The sequence below is a fragment of the Octodon degus genome, unplaced genomic scaffold, assembly GCF_000260255.1.
Source record: "Octodon degus isolate 3935 unplaced genomic scaffold, OctDeg1.0 scaffold00148, whole genome shotgun sequence".
NCBI classification, from domain to species: domain Eukaryota; kingdom Metazoa; phylum Chordata; class Mammalia; order Rodentia; family Octodontidae; genus Octodon; species Octodon degus.
Genome location: NW_004524724.1, coordinates 5876636 through 5884038, shown reverse-complemented (window position 1 = coordinate 5884038; position 7403 = coordinate 5876636).

The window sequence follows — 7403 nt, the reverse complement described above, 5'->3', positions numbered from 1 at the left end:
TTTTTTTTTGGCAGAACCGGGGATTGAACTCATGCCCTTGCGCTTGCCAGGGAAGCGCTTATTCCACTGAGCCATCTCCCCGGCCCCATCTAAGTGTTTTCTTCACAACTTTTCTCTTTAAAAGAATCAGCAGTGCTTCTGCCTTTGCTTAGCTTCTCTGGCTTGCCACCTGCCTGGTGGCTTTGATTTGTCTTCTCCTCTCCTGGCCTTGCCCCCAGCCTTGGTCCATGTCCTGGGCTCATCCCCTAACTTCAGTGGCCAACCTCTTGGGTGGTGGCCACATTCCTGTCTCAGCCTCTGCCTCCTCAGTTCCCCTGTCACTTCACCTTGTCACACCCTCGCCCCACCCAGATTTCCTGGTCTTGTTCCCTGTGACACACACTGGATTGGTGGCCCTCAACCCCCAGCGACAGTCAGCTCTGGACGGGCCACACAAGCGGCTCTGGACAGAAGGAAGTGGAAGATGAGCAGAGGGACCATGAGTCCCACACGGAGGCTGGAAGCCACTGTCACACTGCAAAGCCCCTTGGCCTGCACCCCCAGATGCTGCGCCTCCACGTGGACAGAGACTCCATGGGTTGAGGCCCTCCTGGGACACCCACCCCAGCCTGGCTCTGGGCAGCTGCAACGAGGTGCCCAAAAGCGGGAGCTGCCAGGCTCTCAGACCCATGAAACTGCTTCTTTTTTTTTGAGGTGCCGGGGAGAAAACTCAGGAGCCCGTGCTTGCCAGCAAGCGCTTATTCTACTGAACTGTCTCCCCTGGCCCCGTGAAAGCTTCCTGAGCTCTTCGTGGGCTTTGAACCCCCCAGTGTTGTGGTCTGCTTCTCAGTGGCAGACCCCCGAAGCCTCTCTCTTGTCTGCTCCCAGCCCTGGGTGTCCCAGGGCGGCCCTGCAGTCCGCTGGCCGTCCATCCCCCTCCAGCACTCCTCCCGGCTGGCTTGCCCTTGCCGCAGGGTCACCAGGACACGTGCGGAGGCCTGGGCTTGAGCCTTCCGAGCAGGAGGCGGAGGCAGGCGGGGCGGGCCCAGCATTCTCCTGCGGTGTTGTGATTTGCGGGTGACACTCCTGTCCTGGCAAGGGCTGGGCGCCGGGCCGCCTCTGCCGGCTGAGTCAGTGTGCTGGGAGAGCCAGCCCTGTGGCGCCGCCGTGAGCAAGCTCTGCTCCCTGCGCAGCGCCGCCTCCTCGCAGCCGTCCTCCGTCACACCTGCCTCCTGCTCCGGCTCTGTACGGCAAGACTGTACAGCTTCGTTCAATGTTTTACTTCTAAAAAGGATGAACTGTTTCCAAATCAGGCTTTTCAAAAATGTAGCCAGTTATTCCTCAGACTGAGTATACGATCTAGAGTATACAGAGAACACAACAAATTAGACCCCCAAAGTAAAAGATGAAGTCCCCAAGTGGGCAAATGAAATGACCAGTCGCTTCTCAGAAGTGCTTAGGACGCACAGGGAGAGGCCTCAGCGCTGCTGGCCACCGAGAAATGCAAATGAGACCGACGCGGAGACCCCGCCTTGCTCCAGAGCGCAGGTCGGTCATCACGAGGTCAAGTAACAGGGCCGGCGAGATAGCTCAGGTGACCAAGGCGCCTGCTTAGGCAAGATTAGGCAAGCACAGGGCCTGAGGTTCGACCCCCGGCGCCACATGCTGTGCCAACCCCACCCCCAGGCCGGCTGAGCAAGCCGCAGAGTCTGGGCGCGGTGGCGCACATCTGTAATTCCAGGGCTGGGGAGGCTGCAAACAGGAGGACCACTACGAGTCCGAGCTGTGTAGTGAGACCCTGAAGCAATCAAACAACCAAATACATTAAAAGAAAGGAAGGAAAGAAGGAAGGAAGGAAGGAAGGAAGGAAAGAAGGAAGGAAGGAAGGAAGGAAGGAAGGAAGGTGAAAGAAAGAAAGAAAGAAAGAAAGAAAGAAAGAAAGAAAGAAAGAAAGAAAGAAAGAAAGAAAGAAAGAAAGAGATGCGGGCCAGGCTGGGGCGGGGGAGCCCTTCTACACTGCTGGTGGTAATATAAACCAATGTAATCACTGTGGATCATATGGAGATTCCCCAAAAACTAAAATTAGCAATTCCATTTGACCCAGTTATTCCCACTAGGTATAATCCTGAAAGAATGAAAGACATCATTACAGAGACACATGACACATGCATACCCCACGCTGACAAGCGCACCATTCATAATAGCTAAATCTTGGAAGTGGTCTACACGTCCATTAATAGGTGAGTGGTTAAAGAAAAGAAATTGTGGTAATTATGCATGGTAGAATATTACTATGCCATAAAAAGGATAGGCTTGAATCATTTGTAGGAAAAGGGACACACCTTGAGACCCTCATGTTAAATGAGATAAATCAGACACACAGGCCTACATAGCACATGGCTTCTCATACATAAGAAACAAAAATTATAAACAGCAAAATAAAAAATAGGTAATAGCAACTACGCAATTAGACCTTTCTCAGATGGGAAAGGGACCAGGAGATGGAGGGAGTGGGGATGAGGAGCGGAGTTGGATGCGTGATGCCCCCGCACCAACTCCGCATGAGGAAAGGCCTCACCCTTATACATATGCCACACACACGGACTAGTTGGACAATGATGGGAAAATCCAAGAACAAAATGTTCCTTCATTTTGCAGGACAAGAGTCTCAGCTCCACTGCAAGTCCTACTGCTGAGCTGGTCTCGTCATCCATGGAAGGGTGGTGGGGGGCTGGAGCTGCCGCACTGGAGGGGCTGCTGCAGCGGACTTGCCCAGGCTTGGTGACCCCGGGCCTTGGCACCAGTGCTGCGGCAGTGCTGGGCCACCTCACCACGTAGTCTCGTCCTCTGTCCCTGGGCCATGCTCAGAGATGTGCTTAATGCACATTTACTGCAGAGGTGGTGGGTTTACCTTTAGGAGTAACTGGGTACATTGGAAAAGATGTTCGGCTTCCTCTAGGAAACCATGTATAGTGACGGACAGAAAAAAAAAGCTCCTACTGAGATAAAAATAAGTCTAAGGCTGGGAGCAACCGTGCATGCCTGCAATTCCAGCATTCAGGAGGCTGAGGCAGGAGGATCTCTGTGAGATCAAGACCAGCCCAGGCTAGTCAGTCCAAGGCCAGCCTGAACGAGGTAGCAAGACTGTCTCAAAAACAAAGACAAGTTCCACCCTCTTTCAATTCCAGGATCAAATAGTGGTGTGACGCTGTGCCAGCGAGTGCAAGGCCAGCACCGTAGAATAAGGACCAAGGCAGTCACAGATGAGTCCCCTGGATAGTGACGAGCTTCACTTGCAACTGGAAAGCAACAGTGAACTCTGAAAGCAAGAGATCTCAAGGGACCACTTTTCTGATGAAAAGTAACACACGTTTGCTTGCGATATTCTAGAAAGAAGAGATAAAGGTGATTAAAGTAGAAACTACTCCTAAAAGCAATGAAAAATTGTTGCCTTGTCTAACACACATTAAAAAGGAATGACGTTGTTTTGTTTTGCTTTATTTTCTTATCGACGTACCACACATCACCTTTTGCTTTGGTAGCATTTTCCTATGTTATCCTTTTTTTTCTCTGTACGGTGCTGGGAATTGAACCCACGGCCTTGCACATGCTAAGGATGCACTGTCTGTACTACTGAGTTCCAGGCTGGGGCCACTTGGAACAGATAAATTGTCATAGTTCACTCCGTTTGGCCAGAGAACCAAATAGTTTTAATTTCGCTTTTATCACTGAGCTATATACCTAGTCCTCTAAAAGATTTTCAATTGTTCTCCAACTTTGAATATTTTCAGAGGTCACAATTTTTTTTTTTTTTTACTCTCTTAACAGCAATAATAAACAAATTTATAAAAACATCCCTGTCTAAGGGTTGGGGAGATGGCTCAGTAGAAAAAGTGCTTCCCTGGCAAGTGCAAAGGCCTGAGTTGAATCCCTGGTTCCGCAAAAAAAAAAAAAAAAAAAGAAATCCTTGCCTAGATCCATGATTATTGCCCAAGGACAAATTCCAAGAAATGGATTTCCTGAGTTGAGTGTTTTGCATTTTAGTCGTTTACACATATGGGCAAATCTTCAGAAAACATCTTCCTGCTTTCATTAGGTGCGCTAGGCTCTTAGACACTCAGCACCACTGACAACTATGATTGCTTGGGTTGTCTTTGTATGATTGGCCAAAGCAATAGCTCATGTTCGAAGACATATCACTAGCGAGATGGGACGGTCCTTTTGTCTTAGCTCCTTAGCGAGCTGGCTCTTCACAGAGGAATGAGGCGGGCTCCTTCCCTCAGAGCTTGCAAGTATTTGGCCTACGGGATCAGTTGTCCTTGCTATCGTTTGGAGTGATTTTTGACGGAGATAGTTCTTTAAAAGTAAATACACTGATCTCTTTCCTTGATGGCTTCTGCCTTAGTTGCCCCACTCCTTAAAACATACTCATTTGTGTTTTCGTTTAGTGTTACCATGGTTTCTTAACATTTTATATTGCATTGGATCTCTTTTTACCACTACTTTTGAATATATATCTTTTCTTGTATTTTTTTTCTGTTTATTATACTTTCACTTTATTTGTGTTTGTTTGTTTGTTGACAGAATCTCATTACATAGCTCAGACTGGCCTTCAGCACACTATGTACCCCAGGCTAGCCTGAAGTTCTTGGCGATCCTCCTGCCTCAGCCTCCTGAAGGCTGAGATGGCAGATGCGCCCCACCAGCCGTGGCGTCTGGTAGCAATTTGATGTTGCTGTGATGGGCATGCCTGTGATCAATTGATTTGTCTTTTGAGTCTTTTCTTCTTTTTATCAATGCGTTTTTACATTATAGTTTTATGGGAGCATTGACAGGCAACAGATTAGAAAGTTTTTCAGCAATCACTTTATGACAGATCACATGAAAAACACTATTTTATCTTGTAGTTCTATCAAAGTGTGCCTGATAGGTTTCAACTGTTAGTCAAGGCATAGAATCCTAGAATTGCAGAATTTTCCCAGGGAGCTAAAGATTTTATCATCATGACTCACCCTTCTGTAACTCCAGATTCCCTGTCGGCTTAGAATTCCACTTGTGCTGTGTTTCTCGGACCGGCTCCCGCCTTCTTGCTTCCATCCATCCGAGCACCTTCCGACCTTCGCGAGTCTTTTGTCAGCGGCACACAGGAATGCGCACGACTGCTGCCCGGCGGATCCTGTTGCGCGTTCAGCTTGCCCGTAGTAACGGTAGCTGCTGATGGGTTAGGTCGAACCTACCGCTTTCCTAGAAGTTTTCTCTTTTCCTTCCGGTCCTGTGCTGGCCTTCCCTTCCTTCCTTCTCCGGGCTCGGTGTTTTTCCATGCCACGTCCTCCTGCCACTGGCTCGCTGGCCATGCTCAAGCTGGGCCTTGCGTGGCGCTGGTCGCCGCGACTGCAACACGCCTGCTCTCCCGGGTACAGCAAGAACCCTGCGCCACATTCGTGCCTCGCCGTTCTGGGGCTGTTTTTGTTTCATTCTTTATCTGCGTTTTGCCCTATTCCTTTGTTATGTTCCACCCCCTAGGGAATTTGAAGCTTTACTCTTTCAGATTTTGACTATTTTTGTGTATTACAATTTTGTAAAAAATATTTTTAAAACAAACATTCAGAAGTTATACTGTTAACAACTATGATCAATTGATAGCAGAAACCTAATTTTTATGTTATAAAATTAGCTGTCCCTGATAGATTATGAACACTGTATTATTATGTTATTGACGCATATTTGTTTTTGTTTTTAATCTTTTATTTATTTATTTATTTATTTGGTGCAGGGTCTCCCTACACAGCTCAGCCTCGTGGTGATCCTCTTGTCTCAGACCCCCAGCATTGGGATTTATAGGCCTGCGCCACCAGCTGGGTTTTGGTGGCCAGCCCAGTGGGTTTCCGAGGCTGGCACAGCCTAGCAGTACCGGGGATCGAACCTGGGTCCTTGTGTTTGCCAGGCACTTAGACTTCCAAGCTACCTCCACGGCGTATTAACACATGTTTGTGTCTCACTGTGCCACACTGATGCAATGTGTACCTAAAAAAGAACTCGGGCTTTTTCCGCCCGCTCCCCGAGCGCCAACGCTGCTCCGGCTGCCCCGCGCTCGCTCTGAGCTCCGGGCTCCTGCCAGGCTTGCGCGGCCGCCCTCATGATTATCTTCCGGGACCTCATCAGCCACGACGAGATGTTCTCCGACACTGACAAGATCCGGGAGATCGCGGAGGGGCTGTGCCTGGAGGTGGAGGGCAAGATGGGCAGCAGAACGGAGGGCGCCATGGCCGGCGCGCTCACGGTGGCGGTGCCTCCGCTGAAGGCCCGGGGGCGAAGGCACCGAGAGCACAGGAGTCACCGGGGTAGACCCTGGAATGAAACCAGCTTCACAAAGAGGCCTACAGGAAGTACATCAAAGATTATATGAAATCGATCAAAGGCAGACTTGAAGAACAAAGACTAGAAAGAGAAAAACCGTTTATGATGGGGCTGCAGAGCAAATCAAGCACATCCTTGCTAATTTCAAAAACTGTCGGTTCTTTATTGGTGCAAACGTGAATCCAGATGGCGCGGTTGCTCTCCTGGACTGCCGTGAGGATGGTGCGACCCCGTTTATGATTTCCTTTAAGGATCGTTTAGAAATGGAAAAACGTTAGTGGATCCGATGGGAGCCTTGGACCTATCACTTGTCATAACTGCCTGCTGCCACTTGTCATCTACATGACACCAGGATTTTAGACAAATGGGACTGATGTCATCTTGAACGCTTCATTTATTTTGAGGGTGATTTATTTGGAGTGGAGGCATTGTTTTTTAGGGGAAAAAAATGTCATCTAGGTTGTCTACAAATAAAGTGTATTTAAACTAAGAAAAAAAAAAAGAAACACGCCATATCATTGTCTTTGAACCTTACAAGGAGTTTTAGTAAAAACAAAGTGATTTAAAAATAAAATCTCATTTTAAGTACTTAATTTAAGCAGAAACACTAAACAGGTGGTAAAATAGTTGCAGTCTACCTATTATAGAGAAGCAAGGGCTGGCCAGATAGCTCAGTGGACTAAAGCCCCTCTTAGGCAGACACAGGGCCTGGGTTTGATCCCCAGTGTGCCGCGCTGGCCCTGCCCCCGGGGCGCACTGAGACAGCGATTGAGACTGAGCGTGGTGGCACGCGCCTGTAATCCCAGCACTTGGGAGGCTGAAAGCAGGAGGATCACTAGGGATCTGATCTACACAGTGACACCCTGTGGACCCTGGACTAAAACACATTTAAAAAGAGAGAGAGAGCAGGAAAAAATAATTCAATACCTGCAAGACGATGCAAAGATGAACAATGTGAGACTAATAGGAATCAACGAGAAGGAAGGAGTCAATACAAATGATATAAAAAGAATATGGGCAGAAGTAATAGCAGAAAACTTCCCAAATATGGGGCAACAATCTGACAT